Source organism: Protopterus annectens, chromosome 1.part1 (assembly GCF_019279795.1).
Source record: "Protopterus annectens isolate FY-2018-M chromosome 1.part1, PAN1.0, whole genome shotgun sequence".
Lineage (NCBI taxonomy): Eukaryota > Metazoa > Chordata > Ceratodontiformes > Protopteridae > Protopterus > Protopterus annectens.
Window position 1 is genome coordinate 1,474,306,468 of NC_056726.1, and position 18,752 is coordinate 1,474,325,219.

Here is an 18,752-nt window from a genome sequence, read left to right on the forward strand (position 1 = left end):
ATCAGCCCTTTTCAAACATCTCCACAGTGAAACTGCATGTAATTGCTACAAGGACTGCTGTAAGTAACAGAGTGCATATTGTGTCAACATTTAACTTTTATAACCCAACAGTGCAGGGTTATAATGCCTTCCGCACAATTAGACCAGCTGCTACACAGACAGGGACTAAAGGTGGAGATGTCTTGATTTACATCAAAAATAAATATACCTTAAGGCTGGTCTAACAGGACAACATACTTGAGCATCTCCGTATTCAAATCATCACAGGCAAAATCCCATACCACTTCATTGCAAGCTATAGGTCCCCCTCTATGACCCAGGAAACCCACACCATGTATTTAAACTTATTGAAAACACTCACCATCCAACCCAATATCATATCCATGGGTGACTTTAATTACCCCACTATTAACAAGGAATCGTATACAACACCAAATATATAGGCACAGAGATTCCTGGATTTTATAAACACAAACTCCCTGGACCAGACTGTCAATGCACCAACCAGGGGTGCAGCCATACTGGATACGATCCTCACAAATATAGGAGAGTGCAGCACACCTCATAGTGCAATGTCTTCTCTGGTAAAGTCAGACCGCAAAATGGTTCCTTTGAAGTACAAATAAAACCTGGATTCCCAGCTAACCCTGGGCTAATCAGAAACTACTCTAAGACTAACTTCCTGCTATTAAGTGATAACCTGGCAAATTTTCATGACCCCATAAACTCTGAAAACACTGCTGTCTATGCAGAACTGTTCACGGAAACCTTATACAAGCATGTAAATAGCTGCATAGAGGCAGCTGTACCCACCAGAAAGAAGTACAGAATTAACTCAAAAAACAAGTCACTCTGGTGGAATCGCAAAATCAATCGGCTCTATGACAGAAGGAAGAAAATCATGGCAAAAATTAGGAGGTGCAGCAAGTAGCAGGATAAAAACACTCTCATCAAATTAAACAAACAACTTAGAGGACAAATAAAGTCTACCAAAGCCACGTTTTAGGTAAATGTGGCCTTCCAGGCCAAGGACATTATTTAGCTATGTCCACAACCTCAAAGTCAATACACAATTGTGTGCAGAGCTCATTGTAAATGGAGACACCTATACTGTGCCAGAAGATATAGCAAACCTACTGGCTGACAAATTCATCTCCTACTTTACCCCTCTCTCCCCCCCCTCAACCTTCCCTCAGAAAATACCATCAAATATAACTCCCCCTGTTATCACTAGGGAACAGGACTTTAATGTTTTCTCTAAGGCCAAAAGCACTACATCAACGGGTCAAGACAATATCCCAGCTTGCCTTCTAAATAGCATAAAACATGGCCTATCAGGCCCTCAGGAATTACTATTTATCTGTAGCCTCCAAACAGGCTTTGTGCCTCATGAATGGAGAACAGCAACAGTCATCCATATGCTCAACGGTGGGCCATCTACAGACCCAGGAAACTACAGAACCATAAGTCTCACTTAATCTCATATGCAAAGCCATAGAAACAATTATCATGGAAATGATCAGTAATGATATAGTAAACCTCCAGACACTGGACCCAACCCAATTTGGTTTCATCAAGGACAGGTCATGCCTACTCAACCTGATGGACTTCTTTGAGAAGGTCACCAAAGCAATGTACGAGGGCAAAATGGCTCACACTGCCCACCTTGACCTGGCCAAGGCATTTGACACAATACCCCACTCAGGTATTGTTGACCATCTCAAGAAGTTAGATACAAACTTATGTCACCTGGTGTATAGTCAACTGGCTCACAGACAGGACCCAGGAAGTTAGAGTTAGGGAATCCACCTCTACAAAGAGGTCAGTCACAAGTGGAGTCCCTCAGGGATCAGTCCTTGGGCCACTCCTTTTTGCATTTACTTCTCAGAAGTCAGTGCCAATGTCAGTGGTCTTCAGCTGGCTAAATTTGCAGATGAATGCAAATTAGGAGCTGTCATTGAATCTCACACCGACACAAATGTTCTAAAGGAGGGGCTGACACAAACAACTGGTGTCAGAGCCATGGACTGAGACTATATTTTATACTTATTTTATTTGACATTTATTTACCGGGGAGGTGTGACTGGGTTACATTGATTATTTACAAGTAGCTTTTTATTTATTTATTTATTTTACATTTATTTTACATTTGTTGACCGGGCTAGTCCAACTGGATATATGTCCATTTTCAGTAAAGGCCCGGGGAGATAAGTTCCACTATACAGATAATAGCAACTTCAGGTACAGTACAAATTTAAGACCAGAATGCAATTGTTTACATAGCAACTGAGTAATCTTACTACTTAACATATTTAAAAAAAAATAAATTACTTATAAGGATGAGACACGTTCATAAAGGTGATGGCTTGGTATACAAGTTCATACTCTATAGTGGTTCCTTAAAAAGACTAAGTTCATAAAGAGTTTAGTTTAGCTTAACAGATCACATTCTCCGTGGTTTACGAAAGAGCTAGACTTAATGCAGCAATAGTGAAGTAAGTATACAGTGCACATAGCAAGGAGGGGATTGTTTGTCTGGGTTAGTACAGGGGCATAGCCAGTGAGTTCTAAGGTATGCTTTAAGTTTCTTTTTGGAAAGTAACGTTGAAGAAAGAGATGAGAGTTCAGTGGGAAGAAGGTTCCAGGTTTTCCCCACAGTGTTGGAGAACAGTGAATCCCCAGCCTTATTGTTGGATTTGTGCATGGATACAAGAAATGTATTTACTGAGCGAAGGGTTGTAAGATTTTTGTAGGGGATGATAAAGGATCTTGTGAGCGATAATAAGTTGGCGAAATTGAAGCTGATTATGCAGCTCCAGCCAACCTAGCTGTTTTAGATTATGGCAGTGCTGGGTTCTAAATGGGGAGCCAGTGGTAAATCTGGCAATGTTATTATAGGAGGTTGCCAGTTTGTTGAGGTTGTTTTTTGACAGATTAGTATAAATTGGTGAGGCATAGAGGAGAGGAGAGATAAGATGAGTGGGCAATAGTAGTTCTAGCTATAGGAGTAAGGAAGGGTTTAATCTTATAAAGGGAGCCTAGTTTTCTGTTAACTGATTTTATTGTGGTGTTGATGTGAGTATCAAAGTTAAGGTCATGGTATATTATTAGTCCTAAGAGTTTGGTGGTTGGGTCAGGAGATATGACAGTGCCATTATTAGATATGACTGTGAAGTCTATTGGGGAGGACTACTGTGTAGGAGTGAAGAGCAATAATTTTGTTTTTGTGGGGTTCAGGAGGAGGCAGCGCTGTAAGAACCAGCTTTCTACTATATTAAACAATTTTTGTGTGAGGGACTGCAGTTCAAATGAAGAAGTAGCTGAGCATATTAATGTGGAATCATCTGCATATTGTATGCAAGTAGCTTGAGGGATTTTTACATTTAGATCATTGATAAAAATTGAGAATAGGGGAGGGCCCAATATAGAGCCTTGAGAGACACCAAGGGTAATAGGAAGGTGGGTGGATAGATTATTATCCCAGAGTACAGCCTGTTGCCTAATTTCTAAGTAGGATTTAAACCATTGTAATGCTTGTGTATCTAGTCAAAGGGATTTAAGTATATTCATAAGTAGCTGGTGGTTTACCATATCAAAGGCTTTGGAGAGGTCAATAAAGGGTGCAGAGGATAGAGTATTGCTGTTACGATTTTTGTTAATGCAGTCAGAAAAGGATAAGAGGGCAGTGGTGGTGCTTAGAATGGCCTAAAGCCATGCTGACAGTTAGCTAGTAAGTTATTTTGGAGTAGGTGGTTTAGTAGTTGTTTATGGATGCATTTTTCCAAAATTTTTGCTAAAGGAGAGAGTAAGGCTATCGGATGGAAGTTTGAAAGTTCAGTTGAGTTACCACCTTTATGTAGTGGGATAACATGGGAGATTTTCCAGATAGATGGGATGGTTCCTTGAGTTATAGTTCTATTTGTTAGGATAGATATAGGATAGGCTACAACTTTTGCTGCTATTTGCAGATATTCTGCTGGTAATCAGTCAGCTGAGGTGGTGGATGGTTTGAGTTTTTGAAGAAGGGTACAGATGAAGGATGTTGGAACTGGTTGTAAATGAAATGAAGGAAGTAAGCTAGTAGTGGAGGAAGGCAGGCTAGAGCTAACAGGAGGTAGAGAATTAGCAAGAAATTGGATGGACTCAGTAAAGAAGGTATTAAAGGCATCCGCAAATTGCTTGGGATTCTTGTGGGTGGTACCTGATGTGCTTGTTTTGGAGTGACCTGGATGTAAGAGTCTATTGATACCTATCCAGAACTTTTGTGGTTTGTGTTGGTGAGTTTGCTGGAGTTGAAAGTAGAAGTTTCTTTTATCTAAAAGTACTGATTTTTTAGTAGCATTTCTCAGCTGTCTAAATGTTTGATGATCAGTTGGGTTTTTAGTAGTTCACCATTTGGCCCAGATTTTATTTCTAAGTAGAATTTTATGCTTAGTTTCCTTTGTAAGCCATGGAGTGGTTCTAGTCCTATTTCTAATAGAGCGAGTAGGGACATGGTAGTCTAGGATTTCTAAGTTGGAGGTGTTTTAGGGGTGACCAATCACATGCCCTAAGTTCAGTTTGGAAGCTGTCAGGATTAAAATATTTGTTAGTTCGTATAGTTCTACATATGGTTAGGTTGGGAATATAAATTTGTTGTCTAATTATATAGGTCAATGAGTGATCACTAATGTCATCTGGGAGGGTGCCTACTTTATATGTTAGCTGATGACTATTTATTAGAATCCAGTCTAAGATGCTTTCTTTGTTGTTAGGTTTGTGGATCCTGGTGGGGGAGGTAATTGTTTGGAAAAAACATATAGGTTTATATGGGTAGTAGGCTCGGCAGTAGTACAGCTATTCCAGTCTATATTAAAGTCACCCAGGACTATGGTTTCTTGTGGGAAGTTTGTAGAAAGCCAGTTAAGGATATTTTCAAGGGTGTTGATGTTATTGCCAGGAGGAATGTAGGAGCATATGATGTAAATGGATTTACAGGCATTGATCTGAAGTTTAGAAATAAGGATTTCAGCATTAGTATCTGAAGCTGGTTGCACATCTAAAGAAGTAACTTGTAGCCCTGCTTTGTTTAGGATAGCCGCCTCCCCACCTTTCTTGGTTTTGCAGTTTAATCTCAAAATAATGTACCCAGGTGGGGTGATTTCATTGTCCTGGGTGGCAGGTTATAACCATACTTCTATTAGACATAGGATGTCCAACATACCTCTCAACCTCTTAGAGCAAAAAATCTGGACAAAACCTTAAATGATGGGGACAGATTTTAAATATTGCTCTTACAAATTTAGAAAGTTGATAGAATAATAGGTTTTGCATTAGCATGAATTTTCTGAAGAATGTGGAGCCTTAAACTCAAATATTTGCCATTATTTAATTACTTCAATCCTCAGCTATTTGCCAGAGAGGTACAGATTTTAGGAGGAACACACCAAAATATGAGGCAAAAATCTGGACATTCTGCAAAAACCTGTACAGTTGAGAGGTATGATGTCAAATGAATGTACATCTAAGAGGGCATGAAGGTGGGCATCTTTATTGTTTATGCTATGTATTTTGAGATGGGCTATGAAGAGAGAGTTGGGAGGTCTTGTAGGGGTGTGAAAGGTAGAGGGATTTAGTCTATTGGGGTCAGTGGAGCAATTGTTGTTAGGGCCAGGGTTGGGATGAATGTCACCATATATTAGGAGGTGTTGTTGAAGTCTATGTGAGATTTAGGAATTTACAGAATATGTTTTGAGATTTCCTGGCTTGGAGATAGTTATAAGTAATGTGGGCTAGTCTATGATACTTTGGTAGTAGATAGCTGGGTGTAGATGTTATGTTTATGTGGTTTTGAGAGGCTGCCTGAGTTAGTAGGGAAGTTTGCTTAAAGAGATAGTGAAGTTCAGCATAGGTGAGATGTTTGTAGGTGGTTAGGACATAGGGTACAGTTAGAAAAGGTAGGAGTGCATATAAGAGTAATAGCTTTATGTGTCTTGACATGGGTGTTATAGGCATTGTGAGGGGTATATTATAAGTTGATAAATAGGAGGTAAGGACTGGTAATGTGGAAGGAAGGAGTGACGTTTTACCTAGCTTCTTGGTACTGTAATGAGTAGTGGTCATTGGATATTAGGGGATGTGGGTATGGTTTAGAAGTATAAGTTTAGGTGCCCTGGGTGTGGGTGGGAATTGGGGTAGGGTAGGGGAGTGGAGTGAGCCCACAGGACAAATGGAGCTGGTTTATACAAGTAAAGGAAGAAAGTTCTGAAAGAACAATCTGTGAGCTGCTGACTGCTGAGTTGCTTTCTGGTAGGTAAGGGTAAGTGTAGAGGTGGAAATTCTGTGTTAGTGATAGTAGGGGGATAGCTGGGTGCAATTACTGAGGAATTTAGCAGATATAATGATAAATATAAGAGCAGTCTTATACAGCAGAGATATGTTTTGTATTATACTATGAGAGAGAAGGGATATACGTGTGTGAAACAAGCCTAGTTAAGAGTGCAACCTAGTAGGCAAAAAGTATATTACAGCTGAAGCTAGTGATAGGAGTAAAATACAGCTGAAGCTAATGATAGGAGGTAGCTAGTATATAATTAGGGAAGGCTCTGTTAACAGTTACGGGAGGCTACACAAGGACAGGAAGGTTTGTTTGTTAAGGGGTAGAGAGGGATATGGCTGCTGGGTATCCTGGCTAGGTAGCAGGTTTTAATACACATAGAAGTTATTTTAGTAAAATTTCAGCTTTACTGCTAGGTTTAGGAAACACGTACCTTCTTGCTTCCTTTGGTAACAGGGTTCTGAAGTAGGACGGCAAGTTTCTGTTGTTTAAGGATGAGGCGGTTGGTATTATTTGTAGGGGGTCCTTATGCACCAGGCAGGTAGATTCTTAAATCTTAGTACAGAATAGGAGATTGGAATAGGAGGTTGGAAATCTAGGTAGGTGAGAGAGAGAGAATGTAGTGGTGAGTAAACAGACATTTAATAATTAGGGTAAAGACACAGGCATTTCAATCAGTCAAAAAAACACTAAAATAGCATTCACTTAGTAAAATTAGCAAACAAATAGTATAGGAATACTAAGGTAGATAGGGCTTTGAGCCAAACAGGCTGGTTCATATACTAAGGCACTGATTAAAAAGGTCTACAAAGAGTGAGGCAACAGTTCTTAGTAGCTTAACACACACTGGCTAAGAATGCATTACAAAGTTTAAAGTTACATTCTGCTGAGTAATAAATAATATAATCAAGGTAGTTCAGGGACACTTAGGCTGTTTGTTAAATAAAACCAGATAGAACCAAACACTTGAGGTATATAGTTCTGTATAGTTCATCACATGTGCTCACAACAGTACAGGAATAGGCAGTAAAGCATCAGGCCAAATAAGGCATTTTCGCATAGCATAGGAGGCAGTGGTATGATTATACAAACGTATTAGGGCCTAGGTTTATCACAGAGAACTAGGGAAGGCTACAGGTATTACTGCCCACACAAAGGAATTATGCTGTAAGCTCTTCACCAATTCTGTAGATGCCACACTAGTATTAAAGCTTTTTTTTAGAAAGTTTACGAAGTAATCCACAGGTACAAGAACTACATAGTTGTTCATCTACTATACATTGGTTTGTCATTGGAAACAGAAAAAATATCACAACAGATTCTAGGTATTTTTGTAACATTTACATATAGAAAGCTGACTGATTTCTTTTTGATAGGAAAGATAATAACACAGCCATCCTACACTGATTTTATAATTAATATGAAAAGAGAAGCACCACATTTGTACTAGGCCTTATTTAACATTTACATACATTTATTCGACACTGCCTTGGAAGATTACAAAAGACTCTGCTGCAGTTAAACATTTCGTAGAAATATGTAAGTACAATGGGGGAGGGGTAGTAGGACAGAAAGCAAAAGTGTTTACAGGAGGAAGGAGGAAAAAGAAGCAAATTTATTCAGCCTGGAATTGAGCAGGAGCATAAGCAGCCATCATGCAGATTATCCCTAAGCAGATTTCTAAATGTTGTAGGATTGATGGTGTTCAAAATAGCCTGTGGGATGTCGTTCCATGCTTTAGATATGAGGGTTGAGTATAGTGCATCCCCAAAGCTGGTATAGCAGTAGTTTGTTAGAGGATCTGTGGGGTCTATTTTTGGTTTCAATATGTACAAAGGTTTGGAGAGATGGGCATTTATTTGGTTGATGTATGATGGAGTGAGCTTTATGAGTTGATTAAAGGATAAGAGATTGAGTAGCTCTGGCCATTTTAGTTGTCTGAACGCAATGCAGTGATGAGTGCTAATCGGTAAGACAGGTAAGCCAGTGGCAAATTTGGCGATTTTGTGATAACATGTTTCTAGCTTAATTAACTCAGTTTTTAAGCAAAGAAATGCATAATACTGTCCTTCAGAAAGATGTCCACCCCAGGTAACTATCATACTGACAACACACCCTTAAGAGGTGACCTTGTAGTCAGGGACTTAGGGACACACATAGACAGTAAACTAGCCTTTGACCATCACGTGTCTACAGTAGTGAGAAAATCACTTTATGTTGTGTGCTTATAAACAAAGGTATGGCATCTTGGTCCAAGGAAGTCATTGTTCCACTGTATTTGGCATTCATCAGACCTATCATTGAGTACACTTCCCACTTTGGTATGTACCTAACCAGGCATATCCAACAATTGGAATGTTCACAGAGGTTCCTTACTAAAAGAATACAGGACGTAAGTAATATGTCCTATGCAGACCACCTCAAGGCCCTATCCCTGTATTCTGTCTCCTACAGGTTGTCGAGGGGAGATATATGCCTGGTATACAGGGCATTGTCAGACCCCTCTCTAGTGGACCTCCTGCATATCCACAAAACAAACATTACTAGAATTATCCATTCTAAAGGTTTAAACCCTGCCTGTAATATAAATAGGACCTGGAGAGATGGTTATGTATCCCAGAGATTACCCCATCTCTGGAACAGGCTCCCCATCCCTGTTAAGCAGAGTTCATCCCTATCCCAATTCAAGTGTAACTTGAACAACTGGATGGGGAGCTGGAAATTCATCCCTGGTTTGGCACCTATATCTCTAATGCAAACGGGTAACCTGTAAATGGCTCATCTCCCAGGCCCCTGCTTGTAAATGTTCCATCTCCCAAGACTCTGCTGACACATATCAAGGGTATCAGAACTTGTCAGAGATTTGGGATGCATGGCTAGGCTTAAAAAGCCCTTGTGGTCATTCATAGGTTCATAGGTTCATAGGTAGGTATTAGGCTATCGTCCCTGGGGCCTATATAAGCCTAGCCAAAAAGGTTCCCTGGCTTTCGCCACTCAAGAAAATTATTTTCCTGTGCCCCTGTCGAGCAGCACTGCAGAAGTGATCCCCGGGGTGAATTTTCTATTTCCCATCCAGTCGTCAAGATTTTTCTTAAAGAGGGTCAATGAGGAGCTTTGCTTGACATGAATGGGTAGTTTGTTCCAGAGTATGAGAAGTCTCTGGGACAGGAATCTATCCCTCCAGCATGTTCTGTTTATTGTGGTGACAAGGTTTAGGTCCCTGGAGTGTGTGGTTCAGATAGATTGGGATTTCTTTAAGAGTAGCATGTCCAACAGCTCTGGGTTTAAAATAGCTTTGTATTTTAGGCAGAGATCGCCTCTGAGTAGACGATATATGACGGAGTAGAGCTGGAGTTTTTTGAGACGGTCTGGTATGGCATCTGATTGAGGCCAGTAATCCTCTTAGTAAGGTATTTTTGTGGCCTTTCCAATTGTTGTAGGTGTCTTGTGAGATACATGCCAAATGGGGCATTGTACTCTATAATGGGTCTGATGAGGGATGAGTAGAGGGGAACATTGACCTCCTTTTTTCTAGAGGAGAACCCTTTTGTGATGAGGTGTGCCACATAGAAGGATTTCCTGACTACTTTGGTGATGTGGTTATCAAAGGAGAGACTACTGTCCACCTGTGTCCCAAGGTCTCATATCACACTTTTGGTGTTTAGTGAGGCACCACCTATGTGGTAGTTCATGGGTACAGAGTTTTTCCCAAAGGGGATGACAATGCACTTCTTGGCATTGACCTTGAGGCCATGACTTTGACACCAAGCATCTGTCTTTGTGAGACCCTTTTGTAAAATGTCTGCATCATTAGGTGATTCTATTATGGCTCCCAGTTTACAGTCATCTGAAAACTTTGTTAGCCAAAGACTTTCTGTGTTGGCCTGCACTTCAGTGAAGTAGATGCCGAACAGGAGAGGACCCAGAACTGAACCCTATAGTACTCCACTCATCACTGGTCTGAAGTAGGACTTGGAGTCGGCTACTTTTACTGTGTGGATTCTGTCAGTGAGCCAGTTGGTCACCCATCTTGTGACATACGGATTTATGCCCAGTTTAGTGAGTTTATCTATTATTCCAGAGTAGGGGATGGTATCAAAAGCCTTGGCGAGGTCAAGATAGGCTGTGTGCACTACCTTGCCCTCATCTATGGCTCTGGTGACTTCTTCAAAAACATCAGTCAGGTTTAGAAGACATGATCTACCTTTTACAAACCCAAACTGAGTGGGGTCCAGGGTTTGGAGTTTACCTATGTCTTTGTTTATAAGCTCCAAGATGATATGTTCCATGGCCTTGCAGACCAGGCTCATCAGGCTAATGGGACGGTAGTTTCTGGGGTCCGTGGTGGCACCCCCATTGTGGAGTGGGATAACCATCACTGTGCACCATTCAGTAGGCACATTGCCTGAGGCGAGGCTATGACTGAACATGTTACATAGGTGGGATGCCAGTTCATTCTGTAGTTAGTGCAGTACGCAGCCTGGGATGTTGTCTGGTCCCATGGATGCTGTGTTCTTGGCATTGGAGAGTGCGGTCTTTACTTGTTCATCCGTCATTACAGGGACTTTGCATTCTTCCAGTATTAAGATGGGCCCTTTGGAGGGTGAGAGGGGGGTAAAGTTAGCACTGAACCTATCTGCCATGATGCTGGCAATATCGGTTGGTTCTGTTTAGACTAGTAAACACCTATATAGCAATACCACAACTCACTGTACTTTACATGTGTGTCTATCTGCAAGTTTCAGTTGACTTTACTCCAGAGTGTTCTATTTCCTCCCACTCATGATTACTTTTGTCATTTCTGTTTTATCATGTCTGAGACTAGAAACAAACCATATGTATAATAATTGTTTAATCTTGTAATGGTCAATTAGTCTCTGTTATTTTGACTCTGTCTATGTAACTTTTGAAATGCCAAAACTGGACACATAATTACTTATTGATGTATTTTTTTCTTCTATAAATGTTTTCTGTTTTACTGATGTTATACCATTGCCTATTGCCGAGGTCATGGCTGAAAATGTTCCTTGTACTAGCTCACTTACCAGGTTAAGAAATAGTAAATAAAATAAAATAAATAACTTGGATCTTTTCCCTTTAGCACTAAGGTAGCTGAATTGTAGGGCTTTGCACGTTACTGTGCTGCTGAATTTGATTTACAATTAATTTCTTGATGCTTTCAGGCAGGTCCTTATATTCCCTTTTCAGTTTAGCGGTATGGGCTTCCTTCACTTTCCTATCCTGTAACAACTTAAACCTCTTTCCAAAGTTCCTAGCAAATTCTTTAATGTGTTCTTTAAATGCTTCCTACTTTATTGAAAAATACTTTTGGTCAGTACTTCCTTTTCCCACATACCTTAATGGTGGTTTTTAAAGACGCTATTGAATATAATAAATGATAATATAGGTCACCTTAAATTTCTGGATACACTGTAGCTCGTCTATGTAAAAGGCAAATCATACCTGCTCAACTTGGCTGAGTTATTTGAAAGGGTTACTGAGGACATAGATAAGGGGGGACATAGTCCATGCGCCTTATCTGGACCTTGCCAAGGCCTCGGACACTATCCTTCGTACTGAGATTATTGATAAACTCACCTGACTCAACAATAATCCATACATAGTTCATTGGATTGGTATTTAGCTGTCTGACAGAACCTACACTGTTAAGGTTGGGAGTATTTGCTATAAACAGAAGAATGTCACCAGTAGCATCCCATGTGGCTCTGTCCTGGGTCCCCCTACTCTTTGGTATACATTTCTGTGACATAAAAGTTGATATCAAGGGACTATGGCTAACCAAGTTTGCTGATGACTGAAAACTGGGGTGGCTATAAAATCCAATTCAGATAAATTCTACAGCAAGGGGCATAGGTTCATAGGTGTGTATTAGGCTAATGGCCCCGAAGACTTTACAAGCCTAGCCCATAGGATTACCCTGGCATCGTGCCACTCGACATTAGTTCTCAGTGCCTCTGTCGAGTAATGCCACTGGAGTGATCCCGGGGTGAATTTTGTATTTCCCATCCACTCATCAAGATTCCTCTTGAGGAGGGCCAGTGAGGTGCTCTGTTTGACATGTATGGGAAGTCTGTTCCATAGAATGGGCAGTCTCTGGGTTATGAACCTGTCCCTCCAGCATGTTCTGTTGATTGTGGTAGTGAGGTTGAGGTCTCTGGAGTGTGTGGTGTGGAGAGATTGGGATTTCTTTAGATATAAGCAAGAAAAAGTAGTACTCCACACCGTCAAATGCTTTAATAAGATGACAAAGCTTTCAGATACAAACTATCCCTCTTCAGTGTCTTACATACAAACCTATAAAAAACGCATTTTTAAATGTAATCCAATTACACCTCATGACACAGTCAACCTATCAATAGCATCAATTAAATTCAACAATTAGTCTTCTTAAAAAGACAATCATCCATAAAAGATGTATACATCAAACATATTAAAAAAAATATATATATATATATATATATATATATATATATATATATATATATATATAAAACAACTGTATATGGCAAAAAAACAACTTTTTCCTCATTCTTTGTTGCTTGGCTTTTAGAACCGGTTTTAGTGTAACCTGTTTATTAAGACCTGGATATTTATCTGCTTCTAGTCGAATAATCCATTCATATTCCTTTGTGTCTATATTATTAATTACATCACCATATCTTGCATTGGGATATATAACATGTATAAAAGCTAAAGCTAAACTGGTGTGTTCTATTAGAATTAGTTAATATCTTCCTGCATATCTCAGACCTGCGTTCTATTAGAATTAGTTAATATCTTCCTGCATATCTCAGACCTGTGTTCTATTAGAATTAGTTAATATCTTCCTGCATATCTCAGACCTGTGTTCTATTAGAATTAGTTAATATCTTCCTGCGTATCTCAGACCTGTGTTCTATTAGAATTAGTTAATATCTTTCTGCGTATCTCAGACCTGTGTTCTATTAGAATTAGTTAATATCTTTCTGCGTATCTCAGACCTGTGTTCTATTAGAATTAGTTAATACCTTCCTGCGTATCTCAGACCTGTGTTCTATTAGAATTAGTTAATATCTTTCTGCGTATCTCAGACCTGTGTTCTATTAGAATTAGTTAATATCTTCCTGCATATCTCAGACCTGTGTTCTATTAGAATTAGTTAATATCTTCCTGCATATCTCAGACCTGTGTTCTATTATCCTGCCTTTTAACCTTCTCATTGATTTTCCAACATAGAAACTTAAACATTTTGTACATGTGGCAAGATAAATAATAGATGTTGTAGTGCATGTTGCAGTACAATGGAAGGTGTATTTCCTACCCCTAACAGGATGTATAAACTCCATTGATTGATTTATACTAGAGCAACATGAACAATTGTGACACAGGAACAGATTTATTATTTAAGGAAAAATCCTTATAGCATAAGAGCTTCTTTAGATTATCACAGTTACGATAGGTGGATAACAGTTTCTTTGGAAGCCATTTCTCGTGGCCAGGTATGGCCTGTAGGACATCCCAGTTATTTCTGATAACATACTCTATCATTTCATTGGTCCTACTAAAGGTCATTAAATACCTTAAAGGTTGTGGACAAAGTTCACATCATCAGAATTAACTCCTGAGAAGAAAAATAAGGTTTAGCCGTTGGGTGTTGTAGTTGTAAAACAACACCTCTAGCAGTTCTATTTCATTTATATTGTAGCACCTTTCTAAAACGTTGTTAGTCATTTCTTGCATCTACATTTCACAGACATCTAGTTTAGTATTTAGCCTGCTAGCTCACATATACTGACTCTTAACAACACTTCTAAAGGTTATTTTTGCATGCACGTTCACCTTTTTTTTGAGACTTATTTCTTTAGATGTAGCATTTGGGCGGCCACGGTGGTGCAGTGGTTAGCATTGCCACCTCACAGCAAGAGGTTCTTTCTTCGGTCCTCGGCTGGGTGCCTTCTGTGGGTGCCTTGCATGTCCTCCCCTCCTGTGGGGCTTTGGTCCTTCCTCCGGTCCTTCCTCCCACATCCATTCCAAAAGATGGATTGTGGGCTCTTGGCCTTAGGTGTGTGTGTGAGTGTGGTGCGTGTGAGTGTTGGCAACTCATGTGGGCGAACCCACAACCATAAACACCACTGCCATTCCGCCAGCGCCAAACAACCAATACCTGAAGAAGAAGGATCCAGCAGGATAAAGCGATTTCTTTAGATGTAGCATTTCTAACAGAGCTGGGTCAGACATGGATTTGTAAGTCAAACAGAGATCGCCTATAAGAAGGTGATATGAGACAGAATAGTTGGAGTTTTTTGAATCTGTCCCTATTGGACAAGTGTTTAAGGCCTAGGAGTGAGGTACTTTTGTGGCCTCTCCATTTGTTGCAGATGTCTAGCGAGGTACATGCCAAATGGGGCATTGTACTCGATGATTGGCCTAATAAGGGAAGAGTAGAGGGAGACAATGACCTCTTTCATCCTGGATGCAAAACCCTTAGTAATGAGATGTGCCACATAGAAGGCCATTCTGGCCAAAGTGGCAATGTGGTGGTAAAAAGACAGGTTGCTGTCAACCTGTCTTCCCAGATCTCTTATAACTCCTTCTGTGTTCAGTGGACTACCATCGATGTGGTAATTCATGGGAACCAGGTTTTTCCCAAAGGAGATGATGACACATTTATTTGGCATTGAGCTTAAGGCCATGGTTCTGACACCAGTCGTTGGTCTCAGTGAGAACTTTATGTAGGATGTCAACATCACTTGGGGAGTTAATAATAGCACCCGACTTGCAATCGTCTACAAACTTTGTTGGCCTGGACTTCAGAGAAGTAAATACCAAACAGGAGAGGACCCAGGACCGAACCCTGTGGGACTTCACTCGTGACCAGTTGGCAGTCTGACTTAGAGTCAGCTACTTTCACACTGTGGGTTCTATCTGTGAGCCAGTTTGCAACCCACCTAGTGATATAGGGGTTGATGCCTAGCTTAGTGAGTTTTTCTATGATTTCTGAGTGGGGAATGGTATCAAAGGCCTTGGCCAGATCAAGGTAGGCTGTATGAATCACCTTGCCTTTATCCACAGCTCTGGTGACTGACTCAAAAAAGTTGACCAAGTTGAGCAGGCATGATCTACCCTTCACAAAACCAAATTGTGTGGGATCCCAAGTTTGGAGATTCCCTATATCCTTGTTTATTAGGTCTATGATGATGCGTTCCATTGCTTTGTATATCAGACTCATCAGGCTAATGGGGCAATAGTTGCTCCTCCTTCGTGGAGTGGGATGACTGTAGCAGTGAGCCATTTAGTTGGGACAAAGCCTGAGGTGAGGCTGTGATTGAACATGGCACACAGGTGAGGTGCCAGTTCTCTCTGTAGTTCATGTGAAACACAGCCAGGGATATTGTCAGGTCCCATAGAAGCTGTATTCTTGGCTTTGGATAGTGCTGTTTTAACCTGTGCAGCAGTAATACTGGGTGCGTGGCAATCAACTGGTATTGTGATTGATCCTTTGGTGGGGGGAGAGAGGTAAAGTTGGCACTGAATCTGTTGGCCAGCATATTGGCAAGATCTGTTGGCTTGGTATAGGAGGTACCATTGTGCAGTAGCTCAGAGCAAATCTGGGTATTACCGTGGAGATTCTTTACATAACTATAGAAGGCCTTGTGGTTGTCTTTACTATCTGCTGCAATTCTGTTTTCAAAGCTAGCTTTAGAGGTTTTGATGAGGGATCTCAACTTTTTGTTGAGGCTGATAAGGGAGTTTTTCCAGTCTTGGGACTTCACTTTATTCTGCATCAGTTTCTTCCTTCTGTTGTAGAGTTTGTTTATGGCAGGGGACCACCAGATTGGCTTCCTTTTATTTTGAGGAGAGCATCTTGGTTCTATTGGGTATGGCAAGATCCATGCATTTGTGTTCATGTTTGTACAGTCCATTAGTGTTTGATTTGGCAGTCATGCAAATATTCTCCATTTGCATGGGTGCCGTGAAGTTAGCCATGTCTGTTTTTAGGAGCTCAAAGTTAGCTTTGGAGAAGTTTTTAATGGTGGTTACCTTTGCGGGGGGGGGAGGGATGTGGATTTCCAAGGTAATTAGTTTGTGGTCAGATCTAACCAGGGAGGAGTTGACTATTGATGTATAGCAATGATCAGCCATGTTAGTAATGACCAGGTCAAGGATGTTGCTACCTCTAGTGGGGCTAAGAACGAGCTGGTCCAGGGCATTGGAATTAATGAATTCCAGGAAACATTGGGCAAGTGTATTGGTACATGAGTAGTTTTCCCAGTTAATGGAGGGGTAGTTGAAGTCACCCAGTATGAGAGTGTTAGGTTGGACCCTAATATTCTCCAAGGTGCTTTGGAATGTGGAGTGTGAGTCTTGGGACATGGTTGGGGAGCTATAGCAGGCTATGACCTGAATCGCTGTCTTACCCAATGTTAGCTGCACCTGAAGTATCTCTGATGCATTATGTTGGGTTACAAGTCTGGAAGTGTGTGCATCCTTTATGAATATGGAAACACCGCCACCTTTGGAGCTTCGGTCCAAGTTCTGAGGACGAAAGCTGTGGAATGAGTTATAGCCTGGTAGTGCAGGGGTGCTTTCTGCTGCCTTAAAGCAGATCTCTGTTACAGCACAAATGTCGATGTTGTCCATTTTAAGGAGTGCTTCAAGTGAGTGCATTTTGAGATTTAGACTTCTAACATTGAGCAGCATGACTCCCAGATTGCATTTGTTTGTAGCTGTTATGGTGATAATTTGGTCTTTGGAACACAGCCTAAAAAAGGCACTATAGGAGTGGTAAGTGCCTTGGCCAGTATCCAGAAGCCCAAGGGTGAAGGATGCAGGCCATCTCTGGCAAAACATCGAGATCTGTCAGTCATGTCATCCCAGGCAGGAAGATACTGGATCCCCTTAGAATGACACCAGAAACTTAGCCATTTGTTGAAATCAATCATTTTCTGCTTGTACTGTGGTATCATTCTGGGTGATGGTAGGATGCTGCTCAGGGCTAGGGTCATACCCACCTGAGCTACATAATCCAAGAGTTCCTACATGTCTCTTTTCATGTAGTCCAGAGTGGTACGCACCCATGTACAATGACAGAGTCATATTTGTACCTTTTGTTGAGAGACCTGAGTGCATGCATTATGTGGCGGATCCTGGCACCTGATAGGCAGCTGACTGTTACTTTCTCCTTATTCAACCTAGTGAGTGGGACATCAGTGTGCCTTACTATCAAGTCACCTATGACTAGTGTGTTGGGCATGATCTTTTGCCTTAGGGGCTTTGGTTGAGTGGCACACTGTTTAGGAGAGTTATGTGTCTCGTGATTAGTGTTGTGTTGTAGTGGTCAAGTCCATTTCTGCCTTGAAGATCTCTGCTGTTTGGGTAGATTTTTATTGAGAGCCTCTGTGAAGGTGGGTGTGTGGTTTGTGTTTTTATGTGAAGGCAGTGCTGGTGTGTGTTCTGGAGGGCTATGTGTTCCATGTGGTGTGGTGCAAGTGTTGACCTTGTCCTCTTGACCAGCTATTCTGGCACCACACCTGAGTACCCTGCTCAATCACAGCTTCATTTCAGGCTTTGTTCCTACCAAATGGTGTACTGCTACGGTCATCCCACTCCACAAAGGGGAGCGACTACAGACCCTGGAACTACCGCCCCATTAGCCTGACGAGTCTGATATGTAAGGCTATGAAGTGCATCATCGTGGACCTTATAAATAAGGACACAGGGAATCTCCAAACTCTGGACCCCACTCAGTATGGGTTTGTGAAAGGTAGATCATGCTTGCTCAGCCTGATAGACTTCTTCGGGTCTGTCACCAGAGCTGTGGATGAGGGCAAGGGATTTCACACAGCCTACCTAGATCTTGACAAGGCCTTTGACACCATCCCTCACTCAGGAATCATAGATAGACTCACTAAACTAGGCAATAAACCCCTATGTAATAAGATGGGTTGCCAACTTTCTCACTGATACAACCCACACTGTGAAAGTAGCAGACTCCAAATCTGACTACCAACCAGTTACAAGTGGTGTCCCACAGGGATCGGTCCTAGTTCCTCTCCTGTTTGGCATTTACTTCTCTGAAGTTCAAACCAACACAAAAGGACTCTGGCTGACCAGGTTCACAGATGTTTGCAAACTGGGAGTCATTATTGATTCTCCAACTGATGTAGACATTCTACAAAAAGGCCTCACTGACATCAATAACTGGTGCCAGAATCATGGCCTTAAGCTCAATGCCATAAAGTGCACTGTCATTCCCTTTGGAAAAAATTCAGTGCACATGAGCTACCACATAGGCGACAGTCTATGAAACACCAAAGGTGTGAAAACAGACCTGGGGACACAGGTTGATAGCAACCTCTCCTTTGATAACCACATTGTCACTGTAGTCAGAAAGTCCTTCTATGTGGCACATCTCATTACAAAAGGTTTCTCATCC